Consider the following 25,468-nt stretch of genomic DNA (forward strand, 5'->3'; position numbering starts at 1 on the left):
GAATTATGGATATATACACATTATCAATAAAAATAAACAGAATTATAATTATGAATACATACAAATATACACAAGTGCTATTGGGGTGGGGAGGAGGTAGAGCAGAAGGAGCGAGTCGGGGAGATGGGGAGGGGAGGGGGAGCAGAGGATAAGGGGGAATCAGTTTGGGAAGGCCTCCTGGAGGAGGTGAGCTTTCAGTAGGGTTTCAAGGGGCGAGTGTGTTAGTTTGGCAGATTTGAGAAGAGAGGGGGTTCCAGGTGGTAGGACGTGGGCCAGGGGACTCCCGCCTGATTACCTTGCATCTACCCTAACGCTTAGAACACTGCCTAGCACACGTTAAGCACTTAACAAATTCCATAAAAATGTAGTTTCAATTAAATTAAATTATGGAGACATACTCTGACAGTTGTAAGCAGGATCCCAGGAAGCTACTAAGGTGCCTCTGTCCCCTTTCCTCACTCCCTTAGAAGGTGCTAGTTAAGTTATATGTTCAGGGAAAATCAGTCCCATCTCTTTCAAAGACACGATTTTAGTCTCTGAACACCAGAGAGCAGACTTGTTGAGGTTGGCTTGGAAACGGCTGACTTTCTAAACCTCTTGGGAGATGCACGAAGCTCTGAAGAAAGAGCGTTTTCTTCCCATGGGTGAAAAGGACACAGTTATCTGTCCCCACGGGCTTGCCTGGATGAATAATAATTGGGGTGTTTGTTTAGCGCTTACTATGTGCCAAGCTCCGTACGAAGAGCCAGGGTCGATACAAGGTAATCAGGTCGGACACTGTCCCTGTCCCACGTGGGGCTCACAGTCATAATCTTATCTCGCCGGCCATTCATTCTTAGTCTCCTTTGCGGGCTGCCCCTCCCCCTCCCATCCCCTCACTGTAGGGGTTCCTCAAGGGTACGTTCTTGGTCCCCTTCTGTTCTCTATATACACTCACTCCGTTGGTGAACTCATTCGCTCCCACGGCTTTAACTATCATCTCTACACTGATGACACCTAAATCTACATCTCTGCCCCTGCTCTCTCTCCCTCCCTCCAGGCTCGTATCTCCTCCTACCTTCAGGACATGTCCATCTGGATGTCTGCCCGCCATCTAAAACTCAAGAGGTCCAAGACTGAACTCCTAATGTTCCCTCCCAAACCCTGTCCTCTCCCTGACTTTCCCGTCACTGTAGATGGCACTATCATCCTTCGCGTCTCACAAGCCCGCAACCTTGGATGCATCCTCGACTCCGCTCTCTCGTTCACCTCACACATCCAATCCGTCAACAAAACCTGCCGGTCTCACCTCAGCAGCAATGCCAAGATTTGCCCTTTCCTCTCCATCCAAACCGCTATCTTGCTGGTTCAATCTCTCATCCTATCCCGACTGGATTACTGCATCAGCCTCCTCTCTGATCTCCCATTTTCCTGTCTCTCCCCACTACAGTCTATATTTCACTCTGCTGCCCGGATTATCTCAGTGCAGAAATGCTCTGAGCATGTTACTCCCCTCTTCAAAAATCTCCAGTAGCTGCCTGTCAACCTATGCATCAAGCAAAAACTCCTCACTCTCGGATTCAAGGCTCTTCATCACCTCTCCCCCTCCTACCTCATCTCCTTCTCTCCTTCTACAGCCCAGCCCTCACCCTCCACTCCTCTGCCGCTAACCTCCTCACTGTACCTCGTTCTCGCCTGTCCCACCATCGATCCCCGGCCCATGTCCTTCCCCTAGCCTGGAATGCCCTCCCTCCACACCCCTGCCAAGCTAGCTCTCTTCCTCCCTTCAAAGCCCTACTGAGAACTCACCTCCTTCAGGAGGCCTTCCCAGACTGAGCCCCCTTTTTCCTCTCCTCCTCCCCATCCCTCCAACCCTACCTCCTTCCCCTCCCCACAGCACTTGTATTTATATCTGTGCAGATTTTATTACTATATTTGTTTTACTTGTAATAGTTACTATTCTATTTACCTGGTTAATGATGTGCATAGAGCTTTAATTCTATTTGTTCTGACGATTTTGACCCCTATCTACATGTTTTGTTTTGTTGTCTGCCTCCAGGTTCTAGAGTGTGAGCCCGTTGTTGGGTAGGGACCGTCTCTGTATGTTGCTGACATGTACTTTCCAAGTGTTTAGTACAGTGCTCTGCACACAGTAAGTGCTCAATAAATGCGATTGAATGAATGAACAATCGCCATTTTACATATGAATATACAGACACAGAGAAGTGAAGTGACTTATCCAAAGTCATACAGTGGACGAGTAAAAGATCTTGGATTAGAACCCAGGTCCTTCTGTCGAGATGAGTTGAGGATAATATCAAGGTTACAGGCATCTGAGACAGGGAGGATAGTGATATTTTCTATGGTGAAGGGAAAATCATGGGGAGGACGTGGTTTGGGTGGGAAGAGTCATTCATTAATTCATTCAATCACATTCATTGGGTGCTTACTGTGTGCAGAGCACTGTACTAAGTGATTGGAAAGTACAATTCAGCAATAAAGAGAGACAATCCCTGCCCACACCGGGCTTAGAGTCTAGAAGGGGGGAGACAGACATCAAAACAAGTAAACAGGCATCAATAATAATCATAATCATAATAGAAATAAAAATAAATAGAATTATAGAGATATAGACATCAAAGCAGCGTGGCTCAGTGGAAAGAGCACGGGCTTTGGAGTCAGAGGTCATGGGTTTAAATCTCGACTCTGACAACTGTCAGCTGGGTAACTTTGGGCAAGTCACTTAACTTCTCTGTGCCTCAGTTACTTCTTCTGTAAAATGGGGATTAAGACTGTGGGCCCCCTTGTGGCACAACCTGATCAACTTGTTATCTCCCCAGCACTTAGAACAGTGCTTTGCACATAGTAAGTGCTTAATAAATAAAACTAATAGTAATTATTATTATTATTATCAAAACAAGTAAACAGGCAAGATGAGGGCACTACAATAGACAACCGACAGATAAGGAGTGATGGAGTAATAAATGCCCTCCAAAAACGAGACAAAGACAAATACACACAATATAAAAATAAACAAAACTGGAATGTGACTAGGACACTGAAGATAGAGTGGCAAGAAGGAAGATCAGATACAATACCTGTCCTTCATGGGGCTCATATTCATAGAGGGCAGGAGAGCAGGTATCTTATCTCCATTTTCCAGAGGAGGACGTGTGCTTGTGAGGTTAAGGGACCTGTCCAAGGTCATGCACACAGCAGGCCAGAGAAGGAGGCAAGAGTAGAATGTGGTCTTCTGACTTCCAGTCCAACACTTTTTCCCCTCTGCCATGACGCCTCCCTAATGAAACACAAAGGAGCGATACTTTTCTTTTTCAGAACAGTTTCCCCCTAAAGAATTTCCTCAAGGCAGCATTCATGTCCATGTTCCTCAGGCTGCAGATGAGGGAGTTCAAGGCCGGGGGCACCATTCAATCATTCATTCAATCGTATTTATTGAGCGCTTCCTGTGTGCAGAGCACTGTACTAAGCGCTCGGGAAGTACAAGTTGGCAACATATAGAGACGGTCCCTACCCAACAACGGGCTCACAGTCTAGAGGGGGGAGACAGACAAAAAAACAAAACGTGGGCAGGTGTCAAGCCATAAGAATAAATATAAGTAAAGCTAGATGCATATTATTAACAAAATAAATAGAAAAGTAAATATGTACAAGTAAATAAATAGAGTGATAAATCTGTACAAATCTATACAGGTGCTGTGGGGAGAAGAAGGAGGTAGGTCGCGGGGGCTGGGGAGGGGGAGAGGAAAGAGGGGGCTCAGTCTGGGAAGGCCTCTTGGAGGAGGTGAGCTCGCAGTAGGGCTTTGAAGAGAGCTACCTTGGCGGATGTGCGGAGGGAGGGCATTCCAGGCCTGGGGGAAGACGTGGGCTGGGGGTCGACGGCAGGACAGGCGAGAACGAGGCACAGTGAGGAGGTTAACGGCAGAGGAGCAGAGGGTGCGGGATGGGCTGTAGAAAGAAGGAAGGGAGGTGAGGTAGGAGGGGGCGAGGTGATGGAGAGCCTTGAAGTCGAGAGTGAGGAATTTTTGCCTGATGCATAGGTTGACTGGTAGCCCCTGGAGATTTTTGAGGATGGGAGTAACATGCCCAGAGCGTTTCTGCACAAACATGATCCGGGCAGCAGCGTGAAGTATAGACTGAAGTGGGGAGAGACAGGAGGATGGGAGATGAGAGAGGAGGCTGATGCAGTAATCTAGTCGGGATAGGATGAGAGTTTGAACCAGAAGAATAGCAGTTTGAATGGAGTGGAAAGGGGGCATCTTGGCAATGTTGCGGAAGTGAGACCTGCAGGTTTTGGAGACAAATTGGATGTGTGGGGTGAATGAGAGAGCGGTGTTGAGGATGACACCAAGGATGCGGGCTTGTGAAACGGGAAGGATGATAGTGCCGTCTACAGTGACAGGAATGTCAGGGAGAGGCAGGGTTTGGGAGGGAAGATAAAGAGTTCCGTCTTGGACATATTGAGTTTTAGATGGCGCGTAGACATCCAGATGGAGATTTCCTGAAGGCAGGAGGAGATACGAGCCTGTAGGGAGGGAGAGAGAGCAGGGACAAAGTTGTAGATTTGGGTGTCATCAGTGTAGAGATGATAGTTGAAGCCATGGGAGCAAATGAGTTCACGAAGGGAGTGAGTGTAGATAGAGAACGGAAGGGGAGCAAGAACTGACCTTTGAGGAACCCCTACAGTAAGGGGATAGGAGGGGGAGGAAGAGCCCGCAAGGCTCCTTCGGTGTAGAACACGGACACGAGCAGGTACTGCGCTGTGTGGGAGCTTGAAGCTGGTTTTAAGTTGGAGAAAAACCCATTGGACAAAAATATGGTTATCACAGCGAGATGGGGAAGGCAGGTGGAAAAGTCTTTGGTTCTGTCCTGCAGGGATGGGATCTTCAGCACAGTGGAGAGGATGTGGAAATAGGAAACCCCCATGAACAGGAAGCAGCCGAAATCCAACGTGGCACTAACGCCTATCAGGACCATCTCCGGCACGATGGAGCAAGAAAAGGACAGGGTTAATAACTAGGGGATGTTGCAGAAGAACTAACGGATCACGCTGGAATCACAGAAAGGCGAGAGAGAGATGTTGACAGCGTACACAAGACCGGAGAGAGCCCCGCTCAGCCAAGAGACGGCGGCCATCTTCCCACAGGCCCCTCCGTCCATGATAGCTCAGGGAGCAGCAGATGGCCAAGTAGCGGTCATAGGACATCACCGTGAGCAGGGCGATCTCCAGTGAAGCAAAACAAGGGAAGAAATAGAGTTGGGCAGCACAGCCCAGGAAGGAATTGGATCTACAGTGGGTCAGGGAGTTGTGGATGGATTTGGGGTTGGTGACGAAGATAAGGCAGAGGTCGAGGACGAATAGGTGCCCGAGGAAGAAGTACTTGGCGGTGTGGAAGAGCCGTGGCAACAACGATGAGGAGAATCCCCATGAGGGCCACCAGGTAGACCAGGAGGAACACTGCCGCATGGACCAGCTGCAGATCTGAAACTGATGAGAATCCCAGCAGGAGGAATTTTCTCACCATGCTGACGTTGGCCACGTCCAGTGGGAGGCCTTTAGGCATCTTGTGATAGGACCTGATTTCAGACAATCAATCAATCAATCAATTATATTTATTGAGCGCTTGTTTGGGAGAGTACAATCTAAACAGTGTAACAGATTTGATAGATACATTCCCTTCCCACAAGGAGCTTACAGTTAAGAGGGGGACCGAATCAATCAATCAATCAATTAATCAATAATTTACATATTTATTAAACACACTGTGTGCAGAGCACTGTACAGAGCATTTGGGAGAGTACAATGCAACAGATCTGATAGACACAATCAATCAATCAGTCAGTGGTATTGATTGAGCGCTTACTACTAAGTACTTGAAAGAGTACAATACAATCAATGGCATTTATTGAATACTCACTATTCAGTCATTCATTCATATTTATTGAGCACTTACTGCGTGCTGAGCACTGTACTAAGTGCTTGTAAAGTACAATTCGGCAACAGATAGAGATATTCCCTACTCAGAAAAGGGCACCATGTGTGCAGCACTATATGAAGCACTTGGGAAAGTACAATATAGCAGTTTCCTGCCCATAGGATCATACAGTCTGAAGGGGAAGTCAGAATTTACCATTCTACTCTATTCAGGATACGTTCTCATCACAGGGGACCGAACCCAGACTCGGAAACTCAAACTCATTTCAGAACCCTTATTTCCACGGCTGCCCCATCTGATTTCCCCCTGCCCCCCAACTCAAAAGAACACACAGACCCTCTTATGCACTCCTTGGTCTTCAGGAAACTGCTGTCCCCTGCTCCTTTACTGTTCGGGTGCTCGAAAGCATCAGTTAAATCAGATAAATCACACAAAAGCAATTATCGAGCACTTACGGTAGGCAGAGAGAGACAGAGCACTATACTAAGCGCTTGGTAGAGGACAATACAATAGAGTTGAAAACCTTTTCTTGGCTGGAAGCGAAAGGCTGCTGAGCCTGGATTCGTCTCCCGACCCCCGGGGTGGATGGTGAGAGGATATCTGCTCCGAGCGCTGAGTCTTATCCTTCCCCAATGTCACGGGCAGGAGTCCCACAGCCCGGGAGGTCAGGGTCTCAGATGATGTATGGCAACACGGCTTCGCCGTGGGGAGGAACACGAGGGAATGCCCCCCCCCCCCCCGAGAGATTGGGGTAATTACCTACCTCCCCATTTAACAGACACTGATGTCCCCAAGGAGAAGGGATTGGGATACTAAAGAGAACTGTTCTTCTCCTCTCTCGAACTTTGATTCACAGACACGTCCATGACTTTCTCCTCTCTTGGACCCTGATTCCCAAACATTTTCCTGATTTTCTCTTCTCTCAGATACTGATTCCCACGTCTTTACCTGATCTTTTCCTCTCTCAGACCTTGATTCACGGACCCATCCCTAATCCCTTCGTCTCGGCCTCTGTTTTACAGACCAGTTCTTGATCTTCTCCTCTCTCAGACCCCAATTGACAGACCTGTCCCTGATCTTCTCTCATCTTCTTTTTTGGATTCTGTGTCTTTTGGAAGGTCACATCTCCTCCAAGAAGTCTTCCCTGGTTAAGCCTCATGTACATAAGCCTTCCCACAACACTCATGTAATTCATTTATTTATATTAATGTCCCTCTCCCCCTCTAGACTGTAAGCTCATTGAGGGCAGGGAATGTGTCTGCCAACTCTGTTAGACTCTCCCAAGCACTAAATACAGTGCTCTGCACACAGTAAGTTCTCAATAAGATTGATTGATACCTGCCCACAATGAATTTACAGTCTAGCTGGGGAGATAGACATTAATATAAATGAAGAAATTAGAGATACGTACATAAACTCTGTGAGACTGATGGTGGCTTAAGCAGCGTGGCTTAGCGGAAAGAGCCCGGGCTTGGGAGTCAGTGGTGGTGGGTTCGAATCCCGGTTCTGCCACTTCTCAGCTGTGTGACTTTCGGCAAGTCACTTAACTTCTCTGTGCCTCAGTTACCTCATCGGTAAAATGGGAAGTAAGACTGTGGGCCCCACCTGGGGCAACTTGATTATCTTATATCTCCCCCAGCACTTAGAGCAGTGCTTGTCACATAGTAAGCCCTTAACAAATACCTTCATCATAAAGGGTGCAAATCCAAGTGCAAGGGTGATGCAGAAGGGAGTGGGGGAAGAGGAACTGAGGGTTTAGTCAGGGAAGATTTCTAGGAGGAGATGTGTCTTCAATAAGACAGAGAGGGGAGTAGGTCAGATGGAAGGGGGAGGGAGTTGCTAGCAAGGGAGCATTCATTCATTCATTCATTCATTCATTCATTCAATCGTATTTATTGAGCACTTACTGAGTGCAGAATACTGACCTAAGCGCTTCGGAGAGTACAGTATAACAATAAACAGACACATTCCCTGACCACAACAAGCTTATGGTCTAGATGGGGAGACAGACATTAATGTAGATAAGTAAAATTACAGATATGTGCATAAGTGCTAGGTGGCTGGGGGGGGATGAATAAAGGGAGCAAGTCAGGGAGCTGCAGAAGCAAGCAGGAGAAGAGGAAAGGAGGGCTTAGTCAGAGAAGGCCTCTTGAAGGAGATGAACTTTCAATAAGAATTTGAATGGGAAAAGTAATGGGTGAGAAAAACAAGCTTCTTTTCTTTGCCCCTCAGATCCTCCACCTTATGACTTTTGGGGGACAATTGGGCTGAAAAAGGGGAAGGGAAAAGATGCTGTGGGTGTCACACCATAGTCAGGACAGGAAAAATACGATCTAATTTTTTTTTGCCTAGCACTTTTACGTTTTCAAAGCACTTCCATGTCAGTGATCTTATTTCAGCCTCACAAGAGATGGGAGTCAGAAGGACCTGGGTTCTAATCCCAACTCTGCCTCTTATCTCGTGTGTGGCCTTGGGCAAGCCACTTCACTTCTCAATGCCTCAGTTACCACATCTGTAAAAATGGTGATTAAGATTGTAAGCCCCACATGGGACAGACTCTGTTTCCAACCCGATTATCTTGTAACTACCCAAGCACTTACTACAGTGTTCGACACATAGTAAGCGATGTACAAATGCCATCATCATCATTATAATCTGGAAAATGGCGATTAAAACTGTGAGCTCTTGTGGGACATGGACTGTGTCCAACTTGATTAGCTTCTTAGCATTTAGAACGGTGCACGGTACCTAGTAAGTGCTTAACAGTACCATAAAAAAGAAACAATGGCCACTGTGGTCAGGGAAGGATGTGAAAGCTGGGAGGTTAGTGAAGGGTGAGGAGAGAGAGAAGAGGCAGGGGGGAGATCAGTGCAGGGTGAGGGGGCTAGGAAACAACTCACGGGGCCGCTGGCAGGGCAGAGAGAGAGGGGGCCTTTATTCTGGAGGCACGGGCGTCCCCTAAGAACCCTCCCCAGGGCAGCCTTCATGTCCCAGTTCCTGAGGCTGTAGATAAGGGGGTTCAGGGCGGGGGGCACCACGGTGTAGAACACGGACAACAGCAGATCCAGGGCCTAGGGCTAGTCTGAATGGGCTTGAGGTAGGTAGTGGCGGCCGTAGAGAGGAAGACGGTGATGACTGTGAGATTAGGCAGGCAGGTGGAGAAGGCCTTGGCCCAGCCTTCTGTGTCTGGCATCTTCAGCATGGCCCAGAAGATGCACTCGTATGAGACCATGATGGAGATGAAAGAGATGAACCCAAAACTGGCAACAACGGCGACACTGGTAACGATGACAAAGTGCATTTCTGACCGAGAGTCTTTCAGCAGGGAGCAGACATCAAAGAAGAAATGCTGGACATCGTGGTGTCCACAGAATCATAGAGGGACCGTCCAGGCTGTGTACACTGCCGCAAACAGCCCCGCGCTGAGCCAGGAGTCGGCAGCCATTTTTACACAGGCCCCTCGGTCAACTCTGACCCCATAGCGCAGGGGACAGCAGATGGCCACGCAGCGGTCATATGACATCGCCTTGAGGATAAACAGCTCTGGGCCAGCAAACAGGAAAATCTGCGCCACACAGCTCCAATAACAGATCGAACGTTGGTTGGTCAGGGAATTGAGGATGGATTTGGGGATGAGGGACAGGTGCCTGAGGAACAAGTACATGGGGGTGTGGAGGCGCCAGTCGAGGGTGGTGATGGCAACGATGATTCCCCATCAGGGCCACCAGATAGACCAGGAAGAGCAGCGCGGCATGGGCCAGCTGCAGCTCTCGAACCCCAGAGAATCACAGGAGCAAGAGGTCTGTCACAACTGTGAGGTTGGCCACTTCCTTGGAGAAACTGCAGGTTGTCTGAAGAGGCACAGGGAAGGGATTTATTCCCTCAAATAAATCTGAAAAATCTCTACTATGAAATGGGGATTTAGGACTGTCCCATGATGATGATATGGTATTTGTTAAGCACTTACTATGTGTCAGGCACTGTTCGAAGCACTGGTACAAGGTAGTTACAAGGTCATCAGGTTGGCTCAAAGTCTTAATCCCCATTTTACAGATGAGGTAACTGAGGCCCAGAGAAGTGAAGTGACTTGCCCAAGGTCACACAGCAGACACGTGGCAGAGGAAGGATTATAACCCACCTACTTTGACCCCCAAGCCCGTGCCATTTCCACTAAGCCACGTTGCTTCTCTAGGTGCGACATGGACTGTGTCCAACCCAATTTGCCTGTACCTATCCCAGAGCTCAGTATAGTGCCTGGCACGTCGTAAGCACCTAGAAAATACCACATTCATGAATATTACTATTATAACAAGCAGCATGAGGAACCTGGCAAGGAGATGTTTTCTCATCGCTATCACTTCTCTGCCCCCGTCAGACTCAGTCTCACTGGAGCCGCCCAACATCGAAGACAGTGACTGCAGGCAGGTTCTGGACTCTCACTCAATGTCTTCGTCCCTTTTTCCACAGTTGTGGCTGTGACGGGAAAGGCTCTGTGAAGTAACCGGTTCTCAATGGTCCCCTAATAACCACAGGGTCCCCTCGGAGAAGGCATCCACTGTTTCGGAGTGATGGTTAAGGGGAGGGGGTCCCCAGGGAGGACCAGCGCTGGGCTTGGCCCGAGAGACCTAGTTACCTGGGAGACCCCGGACCCCGTCGGTGACATCATCCCCGAGGGTCAGCAGGGCTCAGGCTGGGCCACTAATAATAACTGCGGTATTTGTTGGGCTCTTACTGTGTGCCGGGCACTGTACTAAGTACTGGGGTGTATACAGTAATAATAATGATAATAATGACATTTGTTAAGTACTTACTATGAGCCAGGTACTGTATCAAGCATTGGACACAGTCTCTGTCCCACGTGGGACTCAAAGTCTCAATCCCCATTTGACAGACGCGGTAACTGAGGTATAGAGAAGTGAAGTGACCGGTCTGAAGCCACCCAACCGACACGTAATGTTACCCTACTCACTCAGAGGACACTAGAGCATGTCCAGAGAGGCCAGAGAGGCCAAGTATCTTGATTATGGTGGACAGTCTAGTTGACAGTTATTGTGTCCCCAGGGCTGTGATGAAATCAGGGGTCTGTCCCCCATCTCCACCACCACCGAGACTATGCCGATCTCAGATGGACTTACATGAACTCTCACAATGTTGTGTATAATAATAATAGTAATGATAATAGTAACTAGTTTTTGTTCAGTGCTTACTATGTGCCAGGCACTGCAATAAGCTCTGGAGTGGAAACAAGGGAATGGATTTTGACACAGTCCCCGTCGCACATGGGGCTCACAGTCGTAAGTCACTCTTTTTCAGGTGACGTAGCACAGAGAAGCCAAGTAAATTGCCCTAGGTCGCATAGCAGACAAATGACAGTCCAGGTCCATGCTCTATCCACTGGACCACGCTGTCGTTATGGTGTGATCTGACATTTCCCACGTGACGTCAAGTGCCTCAGGGGGTCTACTATCCATCAGGACCACCACTGGGCACCACTGATTTATCTCGGCTCCCCCAAATACTAGTGTTCACACTCCGGGATGAGACTAAAATCTGTTATCCAAGACCAGGGATTCCTGCCCTCCCACCAACCCCCGCTCCTTGCCATTGATATCAATCAATCAATCAAAATTGGTACTCACTGAGGTCTTACTATGTGCAGAGTACATTACTAAGACCTTGGGAGAGTATAATAAAATAGAATTAGCAGCCAATGCCCCCTGTTCCAGCCCAGGAAGGACTCAATAATATGTATTGAATGCCTACAGAGTACTACTACTCCTACTCCTACTACTGAGTACTGTAGTAAGCATTTATGAGAATACATTATAATTGGACTTTGGTTCTAATCCTGTCTGCTGTGTGACCTTGGGCAAATGACTTCACTTCTCTGGGCCTTCGTTTCCTCATTTGTAAAATGAGGATTCAATACATGTTCTACCTCCTACATAGACTTTGAGCCTCGTGTGGGACAGAGACTGTACCCAACCCAGCCCTTAGAACAGTGCTTGACATATAGTATGCGGTTAGCAAATATCATTAAAAAAAAGAAGACAGAACCATGACTTTGGCGACTAGGGGTGAGCAGTGAGGATTAGATTTTTAGTATATATATATCTCAACTGTGGACTTTTTTCCCAGCACTTAGTACTCAGTAGGCACCTAATAAATACTATTGCTGCTGCTACTACTACAAATACCAGCCTGTGTCCGGCACATTACATGAGACATTGCATAGGACATTAAAACTCAGGAGAAAGTAGGTTCTAATCCTGGCTCTGCCACTTGTCTGCTGTGTAACCTTGGGCAAGTCACCAATCTTCTCTTGCACCTCCATTTCCTCATCTGTAAAATGGGGGTGAAATCCCACGCCCTCCTACTTATTGTAATAATAATTATAGTATTTGTATAGCATTTTCTGTGTGTCAAGCACTACTCTAAGCACAGGAGTAGATGACAAGTTAATCAAGTCAGGCAAGGTCTCTGTCTTATTTGGGGTTCACCGTCTAAGTAGGAGGGAGAACAGGTACTGAGTACCCATTTTATAGTTGAAGAAACAGAGACACAGAGAAAAGAAGTCACTTGCCCAAGGTCACACACCAAGCAAGTAGCAGAAATGGGATTCGCACCCAGGTCTTCTGACTTTTATTCATTCATTCAATGGTGTTTATTGAGCGCTTACTTTCCAGGCCCATGCCTTTTCCACTAGGCTATTTGGACTCTGAACCTTGTGTGGGGCAGAGACTGTGTCTAACCTGATTATCTTGTATCTATTCTGTAATTTAGTACAGTGCTTGGCACATAGTATGTGCATAATAAGTAGTATTATTATGATTATGGTTATGATTATTTTATTATTGAAACAGGAGTGTCCAGTATAAAGCTGCTGACCACCCGAGTATAAGAGAAGGTTGGAATCCAGGAGAGGGGTTGATCAGGGAGAGGAGAGGGAAATGTTGTCCTCAGGGAAGGTAGAAAATAAATGAGTCCAGAGCAATGACCTCGGAAATTCTCGATGAATCTGTCCCCTGCTACTAACCGCCACTTCTGGCAAAGACATGGAGGCTAGGAGACATCCCGTGGGGCTGATGTCAGGGCAAAGAGAGGGGACTTTTATTCTTGAAGAGTGGACATCCCCGGAGAACCCTATCCAGGGCAGCCTTCATGTCCTGGTTCCTCAGGCTGTAGAGGAGGGGGCTCAGAGTAGGGGGCATCATGGTGTAGAACACGGACATCAGCAGGTCTAGGACTGAGGGGGAGTCAGACACGGGTATGAGGTAGGAGCTGGTGGCCGTAGAGAGGAAGATGGTGACGACGACTAGGTGGGGAAGGCAGGTGGAGAAGGCTTTGGCCCGGCCCTCTGTGGCCGGGATCCTCAGCACGGCCTGGAAGATGCGTACATAAGAGACGACAATGGAGACGAAGGAGATCATACCGAAGACGCTGCCGATGGCCTCACTAGCGTTGATGACAATGTGTGTTTCAGAACGAGAGGCCTTCAACAGGGAGCGGACATCACAGAAGAACTGCTGGACCTCGTAGAGTCCGCAGAAGCTTAAGGAGAACGTCCCGGCTGAATACATCACTCCAAATAGCCCCCCACTGAGCCAGGAAGCGGCAGCCATTTTGACACAGGCCCCGCGGTCCAAGATGACCCCATAGCGCAGGGGACTGCAGATGGCCACGTAGCGGTCGTAGGACATTGCCGTGAGGAGGAATAACTCCTAACTGGCAAATAGGACCACCAGAAAGACTTAAGCAACACAGCTCCAATAATAGATGGACTTTTGGTGGGTCAGAGAGGTGAGGATGGATTTGGGGACGGTGACGGAGATGAGACAGAGATCGAGGACGGAGAGGTTCCTGAGGAAGAAGTACATGGGAGTGTGGAGATGCCGGTCGAGGACAGTGATGGCGATAATGAGGAGATTCCCCATCAGGGCCTCCAGGTAGACCAGGAGGAATAGTGTGGTGTGGACCAGCTGCAGCTCCCGGATCTCCGAGAAACCCAGCAGGAGGAATTCCCTCGCCGCCGTGATGTTGGCCATTTCCTTGGGGAATCGCAGGTTGCCTGAAGAGGCACAGAGAAAGGAATTAATTCCTTAGAGAAATAAGTAAAATCTCCACTTGGAGTTTCAGATGGGAGCATCTCGTTTTGGTCACTTAATCAATCATATTTACTGAGCACTTCTGGTGTGCCGAACACTGTATTAAGAGCTTGGGAGAGGACAAAGCTGGTAGACACGTTTCCTCCCCACAAGGAGCTTACAGTCTTTGGGGGAGACAGTCATTAAAGTAAATTGCAGATCAATCAATGGCATTTATTGAGCACTTACTGTGTGCAGGGCACTATACTAAACGTGTGGGAGAGGACAGTATAACAGAGCTTTTAGATATGTCCACTGCCCTCGACGAGCTAAGAGTTTAGAGGATGAGGAAGACATTAGTGGAAATAATTTACGGATATGGACATGGGTGCTGCGGGGCTGAGAGAGGGTAATTAAAGGGAGCAAATTTAAGTGCAAGGGAGAAGCAGAAGGGCTCAGAAGAAGAAGAAATGAGGGCTTAGACGGGGTGATGTACCATCAATAAGGCTTTGACGGTAGGGAGAGTGATGCTGTGTCTGATATGAAGAGGAGAGACTGACGATGTCTGGAATGATTGCAATATGTTCCTCCCACCCAGACAAATCCAGAGAAATGGAAGTATTATTCTCACAAATGCACACAGCTATCCAGGGGGCGAAGCCAGGACTTGAATCCAGAATGCCAGATTCCATTTCTGGATTCTTCCCACTAGGCCACACTACCTCCCCTTCCCTATTATTTCCTTTGCTTTTCCTGAAACCCAAAATTTGAGTGACTGTCGGTGTGAGAACTTATTCTCACATCCGTTCTAGAATCCACAGGTAGTTAACGAAGCAATACTTCATGAAGATGAGGTTATGGGCAGAAGTGGTTGGGTATTAATAATAGTAATAATAATAATAGTACTTGTTAAGCACTTACTATGTGCTAAGCACTGTTCTAAGCGCCGGATGGATCCAAATTTTCTTGTGTTGGGCAGAGTTCTTGTCCCACATGGGGTTCCCAGTCTAAATAGAATTTAATCCCCATGAGTCAAAGAGGAAATTCTCATGCAGGGCTGAGATTCCCTCGCTCACAAAGTCAAGCTGCACTCTCCCAACCCCTTAGGCATCCACCTGAGAGAAGGGAGCTCAGATTCCCATGGGAGAGGTCTCAACCGGGAAAGCAGCCTGGAAAGAATGAGGAACCGGGAATTAGGATATTTGGGTTGCAGTTCCAGTTTTCCTTAGTCTATGGCAGGTCCCTTCAATCAAACAATTAGTCAGAGGTATATATTGAGCACTTACTGCGTACCCAGCACTGTTGTAAGACCTTGAAAGGGCACAGTACAGTAAGGGTAGTAGACGCGGTCCTTCCCCAGCGCTGAGAACAGTGCTTGGCACATAGTAAGTGCTTAATGAATACCATCATCATTATTATTAACCTCAAAGTCAGCAGTGTGATCTCGTAAGCAGCAGCGTGGTCTAGCGGAAAGAACCCGGGCCTGGGAGTCAGAGTACCTGGGTTCTACTCCCGAATCTGCCTCCTTCTCTGCTGTGTGATCTTGGGTAAGTTACTTCACTTCTCTGGGCCTCAGTTACCTCATCTGTAAAATGGGGATTAAGACTATGAGCCCCATGTGGGACAGGGAACGATTACATTAGCGCTTACAACGGTGCTTGGCACATAGTAAGTGTTTAATAAATACCATACCATGTGGGACACGGATGGTGTCCAACCCAATTTGCTTGTATCTACCCCGGAGCTTAGTATAGTGCCTGGTACAAAGTAAGCACCATACAAGTACCCTGTGCTTAGAACAGTGATCAGCATATAGTAAGCACTTAATAAATACCACAGTTATAGTAACTCTTATTAAATACCACATTATTAGTATTATTATTCAAATCAGGTGCATGAGGAACCTGGCAAGAGGTGTTTCCTCGACGCCGTCACCACCTTCAGCCCACCACCGTTCCCCCAGCTTAAACTCACCAGAGCAGCCCAATGTTGAAGACGGCGACTGCAGGCAGGTTCTGGACGCCTACTCTCTGTCCTCGTCCCCTTTTCTGCATTTGTGGCTGTGACGGGAAAGGCTCTGTGAAGTAACCGGGCCTCCATGGTCCCCTGATGACCTCAAGGTCCCCTCAGAGAAGGCATCCACTGCTTCGGGGCGATGATTGCGGGGAGGAGAACCCCAGGGAGGACCAGCCCTGGGCTCGGCAGGAGAGACCTCATTACCTGGACGACCCCGGACCCCGTCGGTGACATTATCCCTGAGGTTCAGGAGGGCTCAGACTGGGCCACTAATGATTTGTTGGGCTCTTACTGTGTGATGGGCACTGTACTAAGCGCTGGGGTGGACACAATAATAATGATAACTTTGTAATTTTTAAGCGCTTACTATGTGCTGTACACTGTAATAAGCACTCAGACACAGTCCCTGTCCCACATGGGACTCACAGTCTCAGTTCAAATTTTACAAGTTCTCTAGGAGGTAGGGGGTTCCTAACTGCACTTTTCCAAGACCACTGCATTTCCCTCTTCACTCTTCGGGAACACGATGCCACTTGTCTGTCAGGGGAATGGGAAACGTAGACATGAAGCAAAGGAAATTTGTGCATTGAAACTAAAATTAAAGACATAAAGGCATGGGGAGATGAATTTGTACCGGACAGGAGACAGGCCAGCTGGAAACAGTGCAACCTAGCAGTCAGAACACTGACTTGTAAGACTGAGGACCTGGGTTCAAATTCCCCCCTCTCCCCTTGTCTGCTGTGTGACCTTAGGCAAGTCACTTAATTTATCTGTGCCTCCGTTTCTTCATCTTATTCTCTCCTACTTATTATAATAATAATTGTAGTATTTGTTAAACATTTACTATGTGTCAAGCACTGTTCTAAACAGTGCTTGGGGTAGACAACAAGTTGACCAAGTCGGACAAGGTGTCAGTTCCATTTGGGGTTCACCATCTAGGTAGGAGGAAGAGCAGGTACTGAATCCCCATTTTATAGTTGAAGAAACAGAGGCACAGAGAAATGAAGTCACTTGCCCAAGGTCACACACCAAGCAAGTAGCAGAAGTGGGATTTGAACCCAGGAACTCTGATTTTCCAGGCCTATACCTTTTCCATGAGTCTATTTGGACTGTGAGCCTTGTGTGGGACAGGGACCGTGTCCAACATGATTATCTTATATCTACTCCGGTGCTTAGTACAATGCTTGGCACACAGTAAGCTCTTGATAAATATTATTTTTGTTAGTAGTAGTGAAGTATTGAAACGGGACTGTCCAGTATAAAACCACTGCTGACCACCGAGACAGAGAAGACAAAAATCCAGTAGGGGAGTTGAGCCGGGAGGGGAGAGGGAAAAGTGGTCATCAAGGAGGGTAGAAAATAAGTGAGTCTGGAGCATTGATCTCAAAAATTCTCGATGAATCTGTTCCCTGCTGCTACCTGCCACTGTTGGCAAAGACCCAGTGGCTAGGAGACATCCGGGAGGCTGATGTCAGATTAAAGAGAGGGGCTCTTATTCTGGAGAAATGGATGCCCCCCCAGGACCCTCCCCAGGGCGGCCTTCAAATTCTGGTTCCTCAGGCTGTAGATGAGGGGGTTCGGAGTGGGAGTCACCGCGGTGTAGAATTCGGGACTCAACAGGTCCAAGGCCTAGGGGCAATCAGACATGGGCTTGAGGTAGGCAAAGTTTCCTTTCGCTATGAATAAAGTCAAGATGACGAGGTGGGGCTGACAGGTGAAGAAAGCTTTGGCCCGGCCCTCAATGGCCAGCGTCCTCAGCATGGCCCGGAAGATGCGCATGTAGAAGACGACGATGGAGACGAAAGAGATTAAACCAAAACTGGCACCAACGGTGACACTGGTGTCGATGACAACGTGCGTCCCAGAACGAGAGGCCTTCAGCAGGAAGCAGACATCACAGACAACTGCTGGACCTCGTGGAGTCCGCAGAAGCTTAAGGAGAACGTCCCTGCTGTGTACATAATTCCAAATAGCCCTCTCATGAACCAGGAGGCGGCAGCCATCTTCCCCCAGGCCCTTCGGTCCATGATGACCCCATAGCGCAGGGGGCTGCAGATGGCCAAATAGCTGTCATAGGACATGTCCATGAGGAAGAACACCTCTGAACTGGCAAATAGAACCACCAGAAAGACATGAGCAACAGAGTTCCAATAATAGATTGACCATTGGTCAGATGGTTTTGGGAAAGATGACGGAGATGAGGCAGACAACGAGGACGGACAGATTCCTAAGGAAGAAGTACATGGGATTGTGGAGGCGCCGGTCGAGGGCGATGACGGTGACGATGAGGAGATTCCCCGTCAGCGCCTCCAGGTAGACCAGGAGGATCAGCGTGGCATGGACCAGCTGCAGCTCCCAGATCTCCGAGAATCCCAGCAGGAGAAATTCCCTCACCATGGAGATGATGGCCATGACCTAAGAAATGTGAACCAGACATAGAGAATAATAACATTTCCAAAAGGGAATTGGGACATGTGATGAGGCAGCCCCTTACCTCAATCAATCAATCAGTAGTATGTACTGAGCACTCACTCTGTGCACAGCACTGTTACAAGCGTTTGGAAGCATACAGTGCAATAGAGTTGGTAGACATTCAATTATATTAGTGTCTGTTTCCCCCTCTAGTCTGTAAGCTCGCTCTGGGGAGGAAGCGTGTCTACCAGCTCTGTTGTATTCATTCAGTCGTATTTATCGAGTGCTTACTGTGTGCAAATCACTGTACTAAGCGCTCAGGAGAGCACAATATAGCAGTAATGAGCTTCAGCACTTAGTACAGTGTTCTGCTTAAACTCTCAATAAATATCATTGATGATGATGATTATACCTACCAAGCTCTTAATACAGTGCTCTGCACACAGTAAATACTCAATAAATACCATTGATGATGATGATTGTACTCTCCCAAGAGCTTAGTACTGTGCTCTGCACACAGTAAGAGCTCAATAAATACGATTGATGATGATGAGTGTACTCTACCAAGCTTTAACTACGGGGTTCCGCACACAATGAGTGCTCAAGAAATTGCATTAGTTGATTGATAGATATAATCTCTGCCCACAAGGAGAGTTATTGTTTAACCATCACTCACCTCAAAGTCTCTCCTACCCTCACTAACGAACTTCTTTGCTAAGGAAATTGAAATCATCCAGCGGGTCTCCCCTAAACCCCACCCCATCCCCTTTCCAACTCAATTCCCTCCCCTCTCTAGAGCCGCTTTCCCAGGGATTTCTTAGGGGGGGATTTTTTAAATGGTATCTGTAAAGCACTCTGTATGTGCCAGACTCTGAACTAAGTGCTGGGGTAAGTACAAGCTCATCAGGTTGGACATAATCCATGTCCCACTTGGGGTTCCCAATTTTAATCCCCACTTGACGGATGAAGTAACTGAGGCCCAGAGAAGAGAAGCGAGTTGCCCAGGGTCACAGAACAGAAAAGTGGCGGGGCTGGAATTAGAACCCAGGTCCTCCTGAGTCCCCAGTCTGGACTCTTTCCATGTAATTTCCCACCTGTTCCCCAAATCTTCACCCCACTTGTAATGGGAAAAGATAAAGGTAAAGAGCTTGCATTTGCCCCAATCTCTCCAAACCAATTCAGCTATACGTCTGCTTGATCGCCTCAGGTTACCAACGCAATCCAGTAAGCAGCACATCTTCACTTTGTTCTCTAGGTCTTCCGAAAGGAAAAGCTGAAATCAGGATGAAGCTACTCATTTAGTGAGGTTGGGTGGGTTTTAATCACCTTGGGAACAAGGTAGAAAACCCCATCCCAAAGGATCTTCCTGCCCATCCTGATGTATTTATCATATATTGTACTTTGATTAAATTAGGTGCTGTACTGCATAAAAGAACCTCTGGTTTACTCAGAACCGAGTTAGCCTTGAGTAGCAGGGGAATCTCTACCACTAAACCGCCTCTCCCTAATAGTACTAGAAGAAGAACCAGTAGTAAATTGTTATTTATCACTATTCTGGTATTTGTTAAGCGCTTACTGTGTGCCAAGCACGGTTCTAAGAGCTGGGGGAGAAACCAGTAATCAGGTTATCTCACGTGGGGCTCACAGTCTTAATCCCCATTCTACAGATGAAATAGAAGCACAGTGAAGTACAGTGACTTGCCCAAGGTCACACAACAGACAAGTGGCAGAGGCTAGATTAGAACACACGTCCTCTGATTCCCAAGTCCGGGCTCTTGCCGTTAGTACAGTGCTCTGCACACAGTAAGCGCTTAATAAATACGCTTGAATGAATGAATTAGGCTGCATTGCTTGCCGTCTCTAACATATCCGCTCAAACGCAACACAAAGTCCATGAAGATTTTCTGCGATAGTATCCAGTCTTCTCATCTTCTGAGAAGACGTGTTCCCAACCTTTCTTCCCTCCCTACTGCCATCGTCAACTCCTCACTCTTTTATTTTGTTTTGTTTTAAAATGGAATTTGTTAAGTGTTTACTATGTGCCAGTCACTGTACTAAGGATTCCTTTAAATGCTGCTACTAGAGAAGCAGCATGGCCTAATGGATAGAGCTCGAGTCTAGGAGTCAGAAGGACCTGGGTTCTAATCTTGACTGTGCCACTCAACTGCTTTGTGACATTGGGCAAGTCAGTTCACTTCTCTGTGCCTCAGTTACCTCATATGGGGGCTAGGCTGACAGTCCCTTGTGGGACATGGACACTGTCCAACCTGATTAGTTTATATCTACTACATTGCCTGACACATAGCATGAACTTAACAAATACCATTAAAATGCTCACCCCTCCCTTATACTAATTTTAATCGCATTACTAATATTACCAACTTGGCTGTATTGAACTCTTCCAAAAGCTTAGTACAGTGTTCTGCACTCAGTAAATTGTATTGATTGATTAGTAATATTTATATTAATATCTATGTCTCCCCATTAGACTGTAAACTCATTGATAGTAAGGATCATGTTTACCAACTCTATTTTACTCTAACCACAATGGCCTCTACACAGCAAGCGCTCAATAAATACCACTTATCGATTCATTGATTGGACACAGATGGTGTATTTTGACACTTCTTACGCCCTCCCAAAAGCTAAATACATTGCTCTGCACACATTAGGTTCTCATTAGATCTTACCAACTAATTAATTCTGAAATATTTCTCAGGATTGTTTTTCCCCAATCTCTGCTCCTGTCTCCCTGACTCAGACCCTTTCCTTAGCTGCGCAAGTCTCATCAGGTTTGCTATTGCTGGCCTCTATCTTCATCACCAATGGTATTTACTGGGCACTTTCTGTGTGCAGAGCACTGTACTAAGCTCCTGGGCGAGTACAGTGCAACAGAATTGGTAGACACATTTCCTGCCCATAATGAGTTTACCGTCTAGAGGGGGACACAGACATTAATACAAATAATTAATTATACATAATCTATAAATATGTATGTAAATTCTGCAGGGCAGAGGAGCGGGGCGATTATCAAATGTTCATAGGTCACAGATAATTAATGATCTTATCAGTGTGGGTCTTGACTCACTTGCAATTCCCTTCCTCTTTCTCTAATAAAGCTCTGTAGGTAACCTTATCATGCCTCAATCTCATCTATCTAACCGTCAATCCCTCGTCCATGTCCTGCCTCTGGTCTGTAACACCTTCCCTCCTCAAATCTGAAAGACAATGACTCTCCCCATCTTCAAAGTCTTATCGAAGGCCCATCTCCTCCAAGAGGCCTTCCCTGATTAAGCCCCCCTTTTCTCTTCTTCCACTCCCTTCTGCAGCACCCCTCCCCGCCAATAGCGACTTTCTTTGGGGAGACCCCTTTCCTCTGTTAGGACCGGCTGTGACTGATTTCCCCCTGCCCCCACTTCCCGGGTAACAAGGCCCTTGTTCTCACTGTGTTACTTTTAGTACCTGCATTCACTTGGTAGTGGTAATGCCCGGCCCCGACCCATGCTCTGAATTTTAGTATATGTTCCTAGAACGCTGTCTCATCCCTTGGGCGAGCGGAGCATTTTCCCAGAATGTTTATCTGATTGGGAAAAGTTTCTGCTCCACAACCTTGTAGTGTAGCCTTGCTGTGGGTTGCTTATATGAAGCCCCCTCGTACCGGTTAGCCCACCCCGTATTCTCAGAATGTAGCTATAAACAACTGATAGTGAGATCATAGTCTGAGGCAGCTATATAAACTCCTCCCATAGCGTTGGGGGGTTGTGGTGTGCTGTTCGGGGCCCTGCCGCCACCCTGGGAAGGCCTTTGAGTATACTTCCCCAAAGTAAACCTCTATAACTCAGCAAACTGGCATTATCTGCCCCCTTCTTCGGAATTCCTGGGTCTCCCATTATGCAGGGACGGCATCAGGTGGGATTTGCCGGAGCAGCACCTATTCAGCCCACCCATGTTATTTGGTTGTTTATTCCCCTCCCCAAGCGTATCCTCTCCCATGTCCCCAAAACCGGTTTCACCCTTCTCCAGAACTGCCACCCTCAAAACTCCATCCTCCACCCCCTCAGAGTCAATTCATTCATTCAATCGTATTTACTGAATGCTTACTGTGTGAAGAGCACTGTACTAAGCGCTTGGAAAGTACAATTCGGCAACATATAGAGACAGTCTCTACCCAACAACGGGTTCACAGTCTAGAAGGGGGAGACAGACAACAAAACAAAACAGGTAGACAGGTGGCAATACCATCAGAATAGATAAATAGAATTATAGAAATATACATTACATTACATACATTAATACATTAATGTATGTATTAGAGTAATAGAGTAATGAATATGTACAGATATACACAAGTGCTGTGGAGAGAGGAAGGGGGTAGGGCAGAGGGAAGAAGTGGGGATGATGGGGAGGGGAGGAGGAGGAGAGGATAAGGGGGGCTCAGTCAGGGAAGGCCTCCTGGAGGAGGTGAGCTCTCAGTAGGGATTTGGAGGAAGAGAGCTAGTTCGGCAGATGTATGGAGGGAGGGCATTCCGGGTCAGGGTTAGGACGTGGACCAGGAGTCGACAGCTGGACAGTCTCGAACGAAGAACAGTGAGGAGGTTAGAAGCAGAGGAGTGGAGTGTGCGGCCTGGGCTGTAGAAGGAGAGAAGGGAGGTGAGGTAGGAGGGTGTAAGGTGATGGACAGCTTTGAAGCCAGGAGCCCCTGGGCTCTCCTTGCCATTAGCCTTTTTGATTTGAATGACCCACGGACAATTCAACCGTCTGCTCCGGGCATCACCGCATATTTCATTATTGCTATTGCATGTTAATTGTTAACTGCTCTCTGTGCTGTCTTTACTTCGATGGCCTCAGCATGACCTATCAATTCCCCTGCTCCCATTTGCCCTTCCCTGTCCTCACATTCCCCTTCCCCTCTCCCACACAGATCTTTCCGTTCCTTTGATCCTCCCCATCTCTCCTCCCCGCCCCCTCCCTAGAATCCCTCTGTACCAGCGCCTAACCTCATCGCCCCCCCTTTCACATTCCCCTCCAACACCGTCCCTCAACTCCTCCCCACCCCCATCTTAACCCAGTTCTCCATTCTCATTGCCACCCCTCTTCCCCCTCTCCCCCACCCAGGCCCCCGCCAACTCATTCCCAACCAAACCCTCCCCAACCCGCAAACCATTTCCCCTCCTTCCCATCCCTCCTCAGCTGCAAGTGTGGCCTATGGAACCCCTGCACCATTATAAGTAAGGACTCTTTCATCCTTGACCCGTTTGGTTCCCGCTCTCTCCTCCTCCTCACCCTCACTGAAACCTGACTCACCCAGCATGACACGGTCTATTCTGCTGCTCTCTCCGGCGGAGGACTCGTCTTCTCCCACTCCCCGAGATTTACCGGGAAATGAGGAGGTGTCGACTTCCTTCTCGCACACCAATGTCGCTTTCGCACTATCCCTCTTCCCTTCCTTCCTCTCCTTCGAAGCCCATAACCCTACGACACCCTCCAGATTCTTGTAGACGTCATCTACAGCCTCCCCTCGTCCCACCTCGAACTTCTTTAACCATTTTGACCCCTTTTTCAAATTCCTTCTCTCCTTTTCCATGCCCACTCTGATCCTCGGAAATTTCAGCATTCACAAGGATGTACCCAGTGACCCCTCTGCCGCCTGCCGTCTATCTCCTCTTGACCCTACCAACCTCCTGTTCCATCCTAACTCGCCCACTCACCAACTTGGTCACACCCTCGACTTCATCATCTCTTACCACTGCGTTATCTCCACCCTCATCAGTTCTGAAATCCCTCTCTCTGACCATAACCTTCTCACTTGCCTCCTCTCTCACGCTCCTCCTCCCATAAATCTATATTATTCCTCCATAGAGACCTCTGCTCTCTCGACCCCATCCATCTCTCTCAGCGCATCATACCCCACCTCGCCTCCCTATCCTCTCTACCCACACTTGATAGCGAGATTATTCATTCATTCATTCAATCGTATTTATTGATCGCTTACTGTGTGCAGAGCGCTGTACTAAGCGCTTGGGAAATACAAGTCGGCAACATATGGAGACGGTCCTTTCCCAACAATGGGCTCTCAGTTTAGAAGGGGGAGACAGACAACAAAAGAAAACATGTAGACAGGTGTGAATTACTGATCTCAACTCCACCCAGTCTACTCAACTCAACTCACTTGCTCCCAAATCCTTCGTCGCTCTCGCACCACTAACCCACAGCTATGGATCACTGCCACTGTCCGCCTCCTTCGTTTTTATACTCGAGCTGCTGAACCCTGCTGGTGAAAGTATAAACACCAAGCCAAGCCAACCTTGTTCACTTTATATTTATCCTTTCCTGCCTTAACTCTGCCCTCTCCCCTGCCAGGAAAACCTATTTTTCTTCTCTTATTGACACCCATGCCCACCACCCCTGTCAAGCTGTTCCAGACATTTAACCCCCTTCTCAGGCTCCCTGTTCCTCCCCTTCCTCCATCCCTCACCCTCAACGATCTGGCCACCTACTTCTTTAGGAAAATTAACCCATCAGGTCTCAGCTCCCCAAAGTCACTCCTCCCCCTTCTCCATCTCCCCGCTCTCAAACCTCTCCTCTACTTTCCCATCCTTCCCAGCAGTATCTTCAGATGTGATCTCCTCTCTCCTCTCAAGTGCTACCCCATCCACCCGTGCTTCGGACCCCATTCCCTTTCATCTTATAAAAGCTCCTGCCCCTTCCATCCTCCCCTCCTTAACTTCCATCTTCAACTGCTCATTCTCCAATGGTTTCTTCCCTTCTGTCTTCAAAGATGCCCATGTCTCCCCAACCCTAAAAAAACCCTCTCCACTGTCCCTTCCAGTTATCGCCCTATCTCCCTCCTACCTTTCCTTTCCATACTCCTTGAACGAGTTGTCTACACTCGCTGCCTCGAATTCCTCAACTCCACCTCTCTCCTAGACCCCCTCCAATCTGGCTTCGGTCCCCTCCACTCCACTGAAATTGCCCTCTCAAAGGTCACCAATGAACTCCTTCTTTCCAAATCCAATGGCTCCT

The sequence above is a fragment of the Tachyglossus aculeatus genome, chromosome 11 (genome assembly GCF_015852505.1).
Source record: "Tachyglossus aculeatus isolate mTacAcu1 chromosome 11, mTacAcu1.pri, whole genome shotgun sequence".
In the NCBI taxonomy this organism is placed as follows: Eukaryota; Metazoa; Chordata; class Mammalia; order Monotremata; family Tachyglossidae; genus Tachyglossus; species Tachyglossus aculeatus.